The 15,672-nt window shown below is 40.7% G+C and overlaps 1 protein-coding gene across 1 annotated transcript in view; it reads right to left on the reverse strand.

The window, feature by feature from the left end:
- Positions 1–6,141, reverse strand: part of COL10A1 (collagen type X alpha 1 chain) — a 149,114-nt gene extending 142,973 nt beyond the window's left edge. The window contains exon 1 of the mRNA XM_082251785.1: positions 6,065–6,141. The gene's annotated coding sequence lies outside the window, so the exon portion shown is untranslated. The remainder of the gene's footprint in view (positions 1–6,064) is intronic.
- Between the last annotated feature and the right edge of the window lie 9,531 nt (positions 6,142–15,672).

Raw genomic sequence — 15,672 nt, forward strand, 5'->3', positions numbered from 1 at the left:
CCAGTACGGTATTTGTACATTGATATCATATCCCCTCTCAAGCGTCTCCTCTCTAGAGGGAATATGTTTAATGCTTGTAGTCTTTCCTCATAGCTGAAGTCCTCCAGTCCCTTTATTAGCTATGTTGCCTTTCTCTGGATCCTCTCCAGTTCCAGCACATCCTTCCTGAGGAGTGGTGCCTAGAACTGGACATTGCATGAAGCAGCTTGGCATTGCATGCCATTGCTGAGCTTGTCGTCTACTAAAACTCTTAGGTCCTTTTCCATCTTAGATTCCCCCAGAGGTTCTCCACCTAGTGAGTAACTAGCGTTCGTATTTTTGGCACCCAAATGCATTACCTTACATTTTGCAACATTAAACCTCATTTTCCAGGTAGAGGCCCACCCCATTATTTTGTTCAGGTCTTCTTGTAAGGTTTCCAAGTCCTGTGAAGAAGATATTGCCCTGCTTAGCTTAGTATCATCCGCAAATACTGAGATTGAACTGTTTATCCCATCCTCTAGATCATGGGTGTCCAACCTTTTGGCTTCTCTGGGCCACATTGAGTGTAGAGAAATTTTCTCGGGCCGCATATAAAATATATACTATAGTTAAGGTATATAAGTAATAAAATGCTGCCGTGCTCTTCCGGCGCAGCCGCACCCCCCGCACTAATTTAACACAACTAGAGGATGATCAAATTAAATGGAATCAGTATACAGAGGCTTACTTCTTCTGAGAGATATTAAAGGAACACTCTAACCACCATGACCCCTTCAGTGATTTGAAGTGGTCATGGTGGTAGGAGTCTGAAACACTGCACATGCTCACATCCCCCCCCCCCACCTCCCCTCTGAGGCAGCCTCTGCCTACCGTTAGTTGGAAGCCGCTGTGGCCATGCCCCGGACCCAACTTCCTTTCTCCCCAGCAAAAAATAAATTGTCAGGGGGCAGTGGGCCGCATTGCCTGGGGTTCCGGGCCGCAGGTTGGACATGCCTGCTCTAGATCATTTATGAATAGATTAAACCGGATTGGTCCCAGGACAGATCCTTAGGGGACCTCACTTTCCACACCAGAGCATCCTGAGTTCTCGCCATTTATTACTAACCTTTGGACTCACCCCTGAAGGCAGTTTTCAATCCAGGTACTCACCCTATGGTCCATACCTACGTACCTTAGTTTGTACAGTAAACGTTTGTGGGGAACTGTATCAAATGCCTTTGCAAAGTCCAGATACACCACATCTACAGGCCTTCCTTTATCAAGATGGCAGCTCACTTCTTCATAGAAGGTTAATAGATTGGTTTGGCAAGAACGATTTTTCATGAATCCATGCTGATTACTACTAATGATACAGATTTTATTACTAAAATATTGTAAGTAGTTGTAAATAGAGCCTCTGACCTACCATGGAAGCACACTGGTCAGCGTTTCTGTGGCGTTCTGGCTGCCCACAAACTGACCACAGCTAATTAGCCAGTTAATATGCAGTCATAACATGGAGTGTTGCTGCATCCAGACGTAGCAGTTAGCCTCCTCTGAGCACAGCAAACTATCTCCTGCTGTTCGCCATCTAAATGTAGCCATATGCTTAATTTTGCAATTTACCTGGACTGCTGTAACATCTTTGTTTCAATTAAAACTTATTTGTGTGAAATGAAATATTTATGAGCTCAGATATTCTTTGTAACAAATAACATCCTTTAATAAAATTACTTTTATACCAATACAATACTTACCTGGCACACAACAGCAGACATGAATGGTGTAACATTCTTTCCTAATGCTTTGGAAAAAATATTTCTACAGCGTTTAGGGCCAGTATGATAAAAAAAGTAAAGAAAACATATTCTTGGACACAACTTGCTTTTCTCCCGGGTATAAAGCAAGAACACTGGAACTTAAAAAAAAAAAAACATGTATTTAAATTCACAGTAGTTGCTTTTTCTGCATGGCATATTTCAGTTGTATGTCATTATTGCTAGAAAAATGAAGTGCACTAAAATGACTGGCATTACCTTCACGGTAGAAAATATGTGCTCTACAGGAAAATCTTTACAGGAAACCAAAAGACATTTTTTAAATGTCTAAGCTATCCTGTTAAAAAATGGAAAACAGTCTTGTACATCTGATCTGCTTTCTGGATCCTGGAAATAAATTGTCGAAGCATGACTTACTGGGAGTTGTTCAGAAAGTAAAAAATGCAAAACAGTCTGCTGGCTAGGTTTAAGTGTTTCAGATCAGTCTGATTCCTGCTGTAAAATGATTACATTTTTCTGAACAGAGGTTCTGGATCCAAAGTTCATAACTTGATATTGACATCCTCCCTTTGTTTTTTATTCATATTTGCTGTATAGAAGAAGCAGTAGGCAAAGAGATGCAGATGTCATTTGTATTGTAGTGAACTGTGACATCAGAAACCTTATGTATCACTGCATCCTTATTAAGAACTGGAACTATTTCCTCCCAGTCACCAATAACATGCAAGCCTGCCCTAAAAGTAAGAACATATTGATACATCAGGTCTTATGCACTGCATATTAAGCTAGTCTATGCATTGGTTGTTCCATATGCTGGTCATTTTATAACTTCTTTTTGTTTTGTACGTGATCTATTTACATGCAGCAGAGTGTTTGTTCCTCTTCATCATATTTAAAGTATGTATGAAGCCAAAACGTTCTTTTATTTTGTATAAAGTAAGAGAAGGGCTAAAACTGCCGTCAGTTTTTTTTTTTATTTGCCATCTGGGTCCCATTAAGGAAATGTCCCTTCACTTCTTGTCCTGTAGACTCAACAGGAAGTGAGAGGATATCATTCCAATATGGGAGAAATCCTGTTAGACAGTTGTCACAGGAACAAGTAACTCCATTGGAAGATTTCCCTACTCTTCTTTTTCTGGTCGCAAATCAAAATTGTGGATCCAAACTTATTTTTTCAAGTGACGTTGCTGGTTAGGACAATTCGATCTCGATCTCTATATTGATCTCTATATTTTAGTGGTGTCAAATAGACATTCGATTTCAGCTTCAGTGGTAAGAAAATTGGAAGGAGAGCAGTGGAAATTTTTTCTTGAACAAATATATTTTTAACCATGTATGTGGTTTTCGTTTGACAAAGTCCATTCATTCTAAAATCAAACATTAAAAGCAATGAAAGGTTGTTAAGCCGTCAAATGTACTCAGAATTTGTGAATTTTCCTATGAATTGAAAATCTACAAGTGTATGGCCAGCTTTAGAGACTCTGGAGGAGATTTACTAAAACTGGATCTAGTGCATCTGTGCGTGGTAACCAATCAGCTTCTAACTTCAGCTTGTTCAATTAAGCTTTGACAATAAGGGCTCTTTCACACATTATGTCTGTCAAACGGACTCCGCTTTTCTCAGCGGGGGATCGAGCCGCCGATCCCCCGCTGAGCAGAAGGATGACAGCTGTGTCTCCGTGCTGTGTGCGGAGACACAGCTGTCAGTTCCCCATGCATCTCTATGGGGGAAATCAGATGGGAACATGGGAACGGACCGTCGGTCCGTTCTCATCCGATCCCATCCGCTGGACGGATGGAAAATAGGGTTTCCATCCGTCCAGATTTGACAGATCGGATCGGGTCGGATGTCAGCGGACATGTCTCCGCTGCCATTCCGATGCCCCATAGGAATGCACGGGGGGACCGTTCAGATCCGCCAAAAAAACGGACAGGTGGATCTGAACAGTCCACCTGTGTGAAAGGGGCCTAAAACCTAGAAGCTGATTGGTTACTATGCACAGCTGCACCAGATTCTGTGTGCACCAGCTTTAGTAAATCTCCCCTTAAATCTCCCTAATGGGGACACAAACATCAATGGAAACCTGACAGTGGTTCTATTCGCTCACCACTCGATCCAAATAAAAAAAATTAAAAAAAAGTTTTGCCTTCAATTATATTTTTATATTCTTTAGGAGTTCTACATTTAGTACCAACATGATTTTAAAGGGCTGGTTATTGACCAGACTTTGGAACGCTGATGTGTTCTTTTTAAGGTTTACAATTACAACACCTTCTTTGTACACTTTTCATTAATTTTGTTATATTGGGCAGTGTGATGGCCCAACAGTTACCTATAAAAAACCTTTAGTTAGGTTCTATCTAAACCTAGCCTGCACAATTATGTGGCAGGTTCTCTTTGGCAGGGGCTAATACAAGCAGTTTAGTGTTCTCTGGAAAAAACTACAATTTAAAAAAAATGTAGGATGACAGGGAAGTTGAAGGGCAAAAACACACACATGATTATGACACTGCTCACCAGTTGTGTGGCCATGTGGCCAGATCGGTCTCTTATAGAAATGGCCCTTCCTTACTTGGCTTGAGTTGGCTTGATTGAGCACATGCATATCACACAATACGTGTTTTTAAGAATTTCTCACAGGCTTCTTACATGTGATTCTTGACCATACTCCTGAGTGTTGTTCTGGGACTGTCCCTAAAGAAGAGCTTCAGTCTTGAAATGTGTTGGGAATTGGAAATACACTATCTGGACCATAATCAATTTCCCAGCCAATGCTATATTAAGGGGTTCTAAATTACATCATATGGTCAACTGGCTCTGTTTGAGCCTTTGGTTATTGTTCACATCTTAATTATGAGCCTGTGTTTTTAACTTAGGACATGTTTAATAAAGTAGCTCCTTTTTATAATCATGTGTGTGGTTTCGCCCTTTAACATCCCTGCCATCCTACATATTGTACCTATATTTGCTTTAGGATGGGCACTGAATGATCTCCAGGGACACCATTTGATATATGAAACAAAGAATTACACAGAGCGGTTGATTTACTAAAGACAAATAGACTGCACACTTTGGAAAGGGCAGTTGCACTCTGCAAGAGCAGTTGCTCCACAACTTAGTAAATGAGCAGAAACTGTGCTGAATTCTATTATCCAATCATGTGCAAGCAAAATGCTGTTTTTTTTTAATTTTTCTTGCATGTGATTGGGTATTCTTTGCAAAGTGAAGCTTTATTTCATTTAATGAGCTCTGGAGCACTTGCACTTGCAGAGTGCACAGCCTATTCGCCTTTAGTAAATCAACCCCAGTGCATACAAGGTTTTTATGATTGTATTTCATATACAGTATATATGAACACATTCTCCCTCTAATGGCCATTGTATATATGGAGCAGTGTATTGAGAATGTAAAATAGAAAACTATTTGTTTTTGGTTAGTATGAGAAGATTGATCCAAGCATTGGCAAGCATAAGACGTGCTATAAAATGCAATTGCCCTAGACTACTCTTAAGCAGGAAGCATATACTGCATATGTAATGACAGCATATATTACTGCCTCCCATGTATAGATATAATTAATTTCACTAAAAACATTGTAAGAATCGTTTTTTTTTAAAGCTTGGACAAGCAAAGATAAAACTCTTTCTTTAAATCTTAGAACATTAAACATGCTTTAAATTTCTTTTAAATGGTCTCTTGTTATGAAGCTTCAAGGCAGCTAATTGATAACACACGCAGTACTTGTAGAATGGTAAAAATATTTTAATAATGCTAGTCTTTTTTTCCTAGACTGAACCACTTGCTTCCAACATCCAGATGTGTCACTTGTTTCATAACAGCAGGTTCATGATATAATTCTTTTGTTCTGATTGTCAACTTGTGTATAATCCTCCCAAAAGTAGTTTTAATGTTTTTCGGGCCTCGGTTCAGAGGAACATTCAGTAAGTAAGCAAACACAATTCATGGATTATTTTACTTTCAGTTGAAAGAATTGGCTTGCCAAGTCATCCTTTCCCAAAATCAATTTAACTGTACGTATAGGAAAGCTAATCATAACAATAAAGCCGAATTACATTCTAACCAGGTGCACTATATTGCTTTCCATGCGTGCTTTTGAGATTATGGTTGTTTGGCTTGAGTTAAGATTTGTTTCTTTTCTAGGATTCAATTGAACCTTTTCAGGCTTCTGTGCATATTGCCACCTCACGCATACTTGAGCTGCTCTGTCTGAATTCAAGTAAAGGGAAAAACTGAAGCAGTGCTAAATACAGTGTTAATAACATTCTCGCGATTATACTGTTGTATAAAGCAGATGCAATCCTACCTTTTGGTGGAATGAAGAGATTTCTAATTGTCCAGTTCCTGTTTGTACTTGTGTGCATAGGTCATCACCAAGTCCACTTTCATTGGATCTGCCTATTTCCCAGCTGTGAGCATCTAGAGACCTAGCACGCTCTGATTTGCAAGCTCGAGTAAGAAATGTAGTTTTCCCTAAAAAAAAATGTTTATATGATAGATTTGGATTTTTTTTTTTTTTCTTTTTATACCGAGCTCACTTGAATTATATTCTGGCTACCGAATGATGGTGTGTCTTCTGATTCACTTCCAGGAGAAAATCATTTCTTTGTTTCCCAGCAGTAAGACTCTCTTTTTTGAGAAGTGGAAGGGGAATTGAATTTTTTATTCATCTGATCCCATGTGTTAAATTAAGGAAGCCTATGACATTTATTTTGGCAGTGACTTTATTCTGGGTTTGGATCAGCGTGGCTTGGAAAATGCATTCCTAAGTGTTTCTAATTAATAAATCAAAATAATTTATATGTCCTGCAAAAATATGACAGTAAGGTTATTTTATCTTCTTCTGTTTATTAGTCTATTCTTTTTGTTTCTTTTCTCCTCCTGTTTAATTTTCCATTATAATTTGTATACCTTTTTTTTAAATGCTTTTTTTGCCTCCAACACAAATAAAATAACATTTAGACCTAAATTAGTTTTTCTTGGTGTGTTTTTACCAGTACACTTTTGAGAGTAACTGAAGAATGGCTAGCTTTTGTTTAAATGTTTTTGCCTGTGAATTATATTTTTAAAAATAATTTTTTAAGGTGCACATGAATTCATTTTAAGAGATCTTAAATCACTCACAGTTCACAAAACACTTGCAACTACTTGTTAATGGAAATCCAACTTTATAAGGATACGTGTGAATACTACTCACAGTGGTTAAAAATAATCAACCCACCAGTAATGGCCTTCTCCTACTCTGGAGTCGAGCCTTACCTATATATTACTGTGCGCTTAGGCTGGAATATGAGCAGTATTTCCATCAAGTCACCATGTGTAAAATAAGATCCCATAACTTCAAATCATGTTTTCCAAAAAAAAAAAAAATGTTTCTGAGGTAGGGCAGAGGTCCCCAGAACATACCTGATATGATACACATATCAGAGGGCCATATCATACATTTCGGGTTGAGTAGGGTACTGCACCACATGTTTGAGAGTGGGTAAAGGATAGCACTGCACATGTCCAATGGTAAATCCCACTATGTACATGCTTTAGGATGATTAGACCTCTTAGAGACTAGTTCCACATTAGGCCTGCCTTTCTTGTGATTGACAGCGGACAGCAGTGGGCCCATGCCATAACCGCTAGCAGGCTGTGTACAGGTTTTAAAATCCACCCACTGCCATCTGCTGTCAATCACAAGGAGGGGGAGGACTTGATGGGGAACTAGTGTCTCGGAATCCCCATCATTCTCCACCTTGTGTCAGTGTTCAGCTCCGCAACATACATCATATAATACACAACACTATAAAGTGTTATTATTAAAGTATTATTGAAGTGCATAATTACATTAAAGTGTATTATTAATTTATGATTAAAGTTTCACGTTATTATTAGAGCCCCATTGTTATCTCTCTAGTCTGACTCTATACGCCAGCTTAGAATTGGCCTTAATTATCTCCAGCTTCATCTATAAACTATTTTTTTTTAAAAAAACTCATCACAGCCATAGCAGCACATCATAAAAGTGTCACAAATAAGAACTACCTGAATCTGTCACATGTGTTGAAACTGATACCAAAACTGTTGCAAGGCTTTCGTGATATTTTAAAGGGACTGTACTGTTATAAAAGTGTTGCAAATGTTGTATTAATTTCCTCGCTGTGTTTTTATTTTATCGGGCTAGCTGGCTGCTGAGATTTCGTTGTAATAGAAAAAGAACTAAAGCTGGGTACTAAAACACAATTTTTTCTCATTCAACCAGTAGGTTGAATGAAAAGAGAGAGCTGACAGATCCCCACATTAACATAAGCGATGTTGATGCGGTGATCTCCCCCACTGCGACATTGTATTCTGACATGAGGACTCCACCCCCTGCCAGAATACACTGATCAGCATTCGCAGCCATTGGCTGCAGGTGTTAATTGAATGCTGGTTTCCCAGCAAGACCTTTCATCAGAAGTCAGATGTTAGGCCAGCTTCAGTTGAACAGGCTGATTTTTGACCCATGTGTGTCGGTGTTAAGATTTCTCTCCCTCTGTTGTGAGTGTCAAATACAAATTTCCCCAAAATGCCTGTAGCTAGAGAGGTTATGCAAATAGTGTGTGAAGTCTGGGCACAGGTTCACTTTAAGAAGTGAAATTCTGAATATATAACGATTTTAAAAGTAGGTGTAACATTTTTGTCTCTCTGTCTATCTCTTCTCTATTCTAAACTCAGTAAAAGATGGAAGCCATTGCAGAGCCTATTGAATATTAGTAAAGGATGGGTATCAGGGAGATAGTGGAAAAAACTGATTCTTCGTTTTTTAAATCTATACCATTTGAAATAGCCATGTGACCAGAGATTTGACTGCACATGGCTCAAAGATCTCCCTGTAAAGTTAAAATGCTTCTTCATCTCTTATAGTGGTCTGGAACAAACGTAGCATGGAGTACGTATACATATCTTAATTTCACAGCCAGTTGGCTGAGGATTTCTGGTCCTATGCAAGACAAAAAGATAAGAAAATAAATACTCTAGTGCATGGTAAAATGGTTTATTGTTGCTTATAATACTATTTAAAAAAAAAAACATTATAGTATCACTACCTATAAAGTGCAATATAGCTTACCCCATGACTGGTTTGCCAACAGCCCAAACAATTGTTTTTGGAAATAATAAGAATGTGCTTTACATGCAGTAAATGAGCTTAAAAAGTGAAAGGTGAATATACCTTTTTTTCATTCAAATCAATATTTATAAGAAATGGGAAAATGCAATTTAACATTTCAATGCAAGACCGGCTGACGTAATAAAAGAGTGTGCACCCCTTCAGGTCAGTCCACCCAACAACTTGCCCCCTTTACTCCTTCAATGCTATATTCTGGGGGATTGTTTGGTCATTTTACTGTGACTTACTGTTATATTCTCTGTGGTGTGAGAGACACAATACTCTGATCTGGAGATGTTTATTCAGTACTCACTGTACACTCCAACATGCATCTCAGGACAGGCATTTATCTCTTATGCTTCTATTACATGTGCTCTGAGATGGCTGCTCTACCCCTTGACCCTTGTCATCACTCCTGGGTGGAGCCAGCCTTAAAGTGACAGTACATGTGGAACCCTTCAGGTATAACACCTTCCATCCATCCCTAAAAAAAAAAAAAAAAACACAACAAAACGAGAACAGGCACAAAACAGTAACTAATCATTCTCCAATAACAGTCCTCCAATGCAGGAGATTCACATGGCTTCTCCAGCATCCAGATGTGAGAACAAACTTCCAGGGAAGCTACGGGGATAAAATGGCATCGGATCACTTTCGGCGGGCCTGTCCAAATTCTCGTAAGCGCTCTTGCAGCTTAAACCAGTCAGGAGGGAGACAGTGTTGTTGAGGATGGGCATCCAGCGACTCAGGACTGAAGGGGGGAAACAGGGCTGGCCGGAATGGGCAACGGCGGGGCCAAGAAGAGATCCACTAGCTCAGAGGGTGAACAGACCTCCAGACCTAGGCTGAAGGGCTCTGCTGGAGCTGAGTTCAAAAGTTCAGAGTCCCCCCAATCATCAGTCCCAGTGCATCCTGTTCCACTAGGCGCAGACCCTTGGAACACTGGTGGTTCAGGCAGCTGAGAATGAGGACACAGTTGGTCCGTATGCCATCTGTAAATGGAACCATCTTCCAGGCAGACCCTATACATTTTGGGTCCCAAAGTTTCTGTAATGATAGCAGGAAGCCAACGAGTGTTGGAAACCCCATAATATCGGGCCATACCTTTTGTTGGGCTGTGAACCCAGGGTCCTCGTCGTGTTTGACCATCTTGTCTTGGGACTGCAGTACATGTTCCTGGACCGTTTGAGGGCGGAGCATGTCCAAAAGGAGTTCAGCTGGAGTTTTCCCGGTAGTTGCATGTGGTGTGTTTCTGTAAGCAGAAATTAAGGAGTCCATCTGCTGGGGTGACAGGTACTGACGTTTACTTGTAGCCACTGTAGCTTTGAAATAGCGTTTGAAAGTCTGCACAAACCGTTCTGCTCGACTATTTGTAGCCGGGTGGTAAGGTGCGGTCAACTTGTGTTTGATATTGTGGGCAGTCAGGAAACCCTGAAACTCCTTGCTTGTGAAATGTGCACTGTTGTCTGTGATGATTTCTCTGGGGTATCCAAACGTAGCAGCAAGATGTAACAGTATGGAAATCGTCACCTTAGTCCTTGGCTGAGTAACGGGAATGACCTCAGGCCACTTTGAATGGGCATCAACTATGATCAAGAAGGTGTGTCCTGTGATCGGGCCTGCAAAATCCAAGTGTAGGTGAAACCAGGGAACCGTGGGCCAAGTCCAGGGTTGTACGCACCCTCGAGGAGGGTCTCTTGCAGTTTGTGCACATCCAGCACAAGCATTCACATATGTTATGATATCTGAGTCTAGGTTTGGCCACCACACATAGCCTCGGGCCTTTTGTTTCATACGTGTGCCTCCCGGATGACCAGTATGTAGCAAGTCCAGAATGTGTCTCCGGAGGGTCTGTGGAATGATCACTCGGTCTCCCCATAAAACACAGCTGCCAGCCACAGTTAATTCCATACGCCTACTGAAGTAAGGTTCATAATCCTGTGTGATGGTTGCAGGCCAAACATACCGTACCCAGGAGAGTATTGTTTTCAGGAAGGTATCCTTGGCTGTATGGGCTGTTATCTCCCCAGAAGACAAAAAGGACAGGCTGGTGTAATGACAACTCTTAACTGGTGGAGAAGAGGCCGTTGACGTCCCTGTCAGTCGGGACATTGCGTCCGCATTAGCACACTTACTATGGCTTACACTCGAGGGTCCTTAGATAACTAGACCCTTGTTCCTAATTTTTATGGACAGTGTATTGACTGGAGTGGTTCCAACTGATTGGAGAAAAGCCAGCATTGTACTAATATTTAAAAAAAGGGCCGAGACATATCCCTGGGAACTACAGGCCAGTTAGCCTACCACCAATAGTCTGCCAGCTATTGGAGAGGATTATAAGGGACTATATACAAGATTTTAGTAATGAAAACTGTATCATTAGTAGTTATCAGCATGGATTCATGAAGAATCATTCTTGTCAGACCAATCTATTACCTTCTATGAAGAAGTGAGCTGCCATCTACATAAAAGAAGGTCTGTAGATGTGGTGTATCTAGACTTTGCAAAGGCGTTTGATACAGTTCCCCACAAACGCTTATTGTAAAAACTGAGGTCTGTCAGCATGGACCATAAGATGTGTACATGGATTGCAAGCTAGCTGCAGGGGCGGGTCCAAAGGGTGGTGATAAATAGCGAGTACTCTGAATGGTCTGGTGTGGTAAGCAGGGTTCCCAAGGATCTGTCCTGGGACTAATTCTGTTTAATTTATTCATTAATGATGTAGAGGATAAGATACATAGCTCAATCTCAGTATTTGCAGACAATACAAAGTTAAGCAGAGCAATAACTTCTACACAGGATGTGGAAACCTTACAAAAAGACCTCAATAAAAAATTGGGGTGGGCCACTACATGGCAAATGATGGACTTGTTCCTTGGTAAGGCAACATTACACAGCCCGCGATTACAGCATTACTAGATTGAATGCATCATTGCATGAACACCACTCAAATAAGGAGAAAGAAACAGTCTGCTGAAAAAAAGGGACCTATGACATTACCCAACATGCCTGAAGACATGAGGAAAAAAGATATGTATAGAATGTTACAAAAATAGATTTGGGGGGGATGCTCAAGATGGGGCACATTGGTAAGAGGGAGGGGAGCTAAGGTATGATTTAAAGAAGCCAGTCCAAGTTTCTCCAGTGTTTTGCATGAATGTTGATGGTGCAGCCTGCATGTACAATTTCACTTATTTTTCCCTGAAAAATCTTCTTATGAACTCCCCTCTTTGCACATCCCTTTATTACTACTTTTGAGAATTATGTGTTTGTCCCCTCTGCGCTCAGTTATAAATATCCAATTGAAAAACAACTGCAGTTGAAAGAAACAGATTACTTAGAAGACTTTATGATGTTATATCTTTACAATCTTACCATCCTTGAATTCCTTTTTCTAATCTTACCATCCTTGAATTCCTTTTTCCAATCTTACCATCCTTAAATTCATTTTTTCCAATCTTCCCATCCTTGAATTCTTTTTGCTGAGTGTTCAACATTTCTTATGGGAAATTTTCAGCACAATGAAAGCTGATGCTTGAAAAGATCTGGAAAAACACAGAAGGCAAAGGGGAGATGGGTCAGTGGCCCAGGGATCCTCAAACTACGGCCCTCCAGCTGTTGCGGAACTACACATCCCATGAGGCATTGTAAAACTCTGACATTCTCAGACATGACTAGGCATGATGGGAATTGTAGTTCCCGAACAACTGGAGGGCCATAGTTTGAAGACCCCTAGGCTAGACCTTAACCTTGTAGCTCTACTACAACTTGTGTCCATCTGCCCCATTTTGACACTATACCAACTGGAGCATTTGCATTTTGCAAAACAGAGTAGGGACTGGCCATAGAGAGATTACTTTTGATGCCCGTTTTTTTTTTCCAAAGTTGGCTATAAAGGGTATATAACAGTGTGCAGAATTTTCATCTGGACTTTTTTGTGTTAACATGTGGTCACCCCCTGTTAGCACTTAATGGATTATGTACATGTAAAAGCTATTGGGATTTGAACACAAGTACTGTAAATCTTACTCCTATTGCATTGCAAGTGGTCGGGCAGGGGTCGTGGGGTGGTTGTCACTAGGGATGATCGAACAATTCGGGTCGACCTTCGGTTCGACCCGAACATTGACTGTTCGGGGTTCGGCCGAATTCCGAACTTTTTGCTGAAAAAGTTCGGAATTCGGCAACCAGAACCGACCAAAATGCAATTGGACAGGAAATGGGCTTGAAAAGCCCGTGATTGGACCAGAACCATCAATAAAATCCAATTGGACAGGAATGTGATTGGAGTGACTAGGGGGTCCAGAGGCCAATCATTAGTGAATACGCCCCCCAGTATATAAGATAGCCCAGCCAAATTCCTAGCATTGTAATACAGGGACGTGGAAGAGAGTGGAAGCAGTTCTGTTACTTGCTTCAAAGTGTTATTTAGCAATTTTTAGTGTGAGGAAAGGGATATCTAGTGTAGTTAGGGTACTATTTTCCACTATAGTTAGATTTAATAATCTAGTTTCTGTAGGGAAAGTGTTAAGTGTAAGGGGACCGTAGTGTAGTGTAGGGTTAACTGACTCTGACTGCTATGGCAGGGTGACAAAACCCTTCCATGTCAGGGTGACCGCTATAGAGAAAAGATAGTTTCTCTTAGAACACTTATAGAACAGTGATATGGCTTCGCCCCTGTCACCCTGCTTTTTGCTGCAGGCGTTTATAGGGCTTTTTTGAGGACATGTTTGGAGTCAGGCATGACATCTGAACTTCTGTGTAGGGGTATATACACACACACACACATGTATGTATATACACACATACACATATATAGGTGTGAAAGTAGCAGAAACCTATGCTTGTGCTAATGAAATAATTAACACCAATATGGCTTCTCTGCTATAACACCTATATGTGTGTATGTGTATAAATACATATAAGTGTGTGTGTATATATACCCCTATACAGAAGTTCAGATATTTTGCCTGCCTCCAAAGACCCCAAAAAAATGCCCAAACAAAACGCCTGCTGCAAAAACACACCTGGGCGTTTTTGTAGCTGGCGTTTTTTTGGGCATTTTTTGGGCGTCTTTGGAGGCAGGCATAACATCTGAACTTCTGTGTAGGGGTATATATACACACACACATGTATGTATATATACGCACACACACATATAGGTGTGAAAATAGCAGAAACCTATGCTTGCGCTAATTAAATAATTAACACCCATATGGCTTCTCTGCTATAACACCTATATGTGTGTGTGTGTATAAATACAAATACATATAAGTGTGTGTGTATATATACCCCTATACAGAAGTTCAGATGTTTTGCCTGCCTCCAAAGACCCCAAAAAAATGCCCAAACAAAACGCCTGCTGCAAAAACACACCTGGGCGTTTTTGTAGCTGGCGGTTTTTTGGGCATTTTTTGGGCGTCTTTGGAGGCAGGCATAACATCTGAACTTCTGTGTAGGGGTATATATACACACACACATGTATGTATATATACACATACACACATATAGGTGTGAAAATAGCAGAAACCTATGCTTGCGCTAATGAAATAATTAACACCCATATGGCTTCTCTGCTATAACACCAATATGTGTGTATGTGTATAAATACATATAAGCGTGTGTGTATATATACCCCTATACAGAAGCTCAGATATTTTGCCTGCCTCCAAAGACCCCAATAAAATGCCCAAAAAAAACGCCTGCTGCAAAAACACACCTGGGCATTTTTTGGGCGTCTTTGGAGGCAGGCATAACATCTGAACTTCTGTGTAGGGGTATATATATAAACACACACACATGTATGTATATATACACACACACACATATAGTAGTAGACCGTTAGATCTCTGCTGTTACACAGGGAAGAATGACAGACGGCTTTGTTTAGATTAGCCGCCTGCCTTTCTCCCTTCACGGCGGACGATTGCGAGTGACTGGAGGACATCGGGTCCACCGGTCACACGCGTGGACTTGTTAGGGAACGAGCCGGGGCGGGAGCGCGCCTCCGGGGGCGCGCGCTCGCCCGCTATTGCCTCACAGGCTAGTGACGTACTCATACGTCACTTTGCCTGGCTGGGGCTGACCGCCGCAGTATATGTGCATGCGGCGGTCGGCAAGCGGTTAACCACTTAAGCCCTGGAGGATTTGGCTGCTCAAAGACCAGGGCCTATTTTGCGATTCGGCACTGCGTGACTTTAACGGACAATTGCACGGTCGTGCGACGCTGTACCCAAATGAAATTGACGTCCTTTTTTCCCACAAACAGAGCTTTCTTTTGGTGGTATTTGATCACCTGTGCGATTTTTACGCTATAAACAAAAAAAGAGCGACAATTTTGAAAAAATAACAATATTTTTCAAATTTTTTTATGAGATTCCCCCCCAAAAAAATTTAAAAATCAAAATTTTTTAACATTTTAGGCCAATTTTTCTGCTACATATTTTTGGTGAAAAAAATGACAATAAGCGTATTTTGATTGGTTTGCGCAAAAGTTATTGCGTTTACTAACTATGGGAAAGATTTATGTAATTTTTATTGGTTTTTTTTTAACTAGTAATGGCGGCAATCTGCGTTTTTTTTTTTGCGGGACTGCGACTTTGCGGCAGACAGATCGGACCCTTGACTGACATTTTTGACACTTTTGGGGGTACCAGTGACATTACTACAGTAATCAGTGCTATACATATGCACTGTTACTGTAAAAATGACACTGGCAGGGAAGGGGTTAACTTTATTAGAGATGCAGGGGTTAAGTGTGTCTCTAGGGGCGTGCT

Source organism: Pelophylax lessonae (genome assembly GCF_965119305.1).
Source record: "Pelophylax lessonae genome assembly, chromosome: 3".
Lineage (NCBI taxonomy): Eukaryota > Metazoa > Chordata > Amphibia > Anura > Ranidae > Pelophylax > Pelophylax lessonae.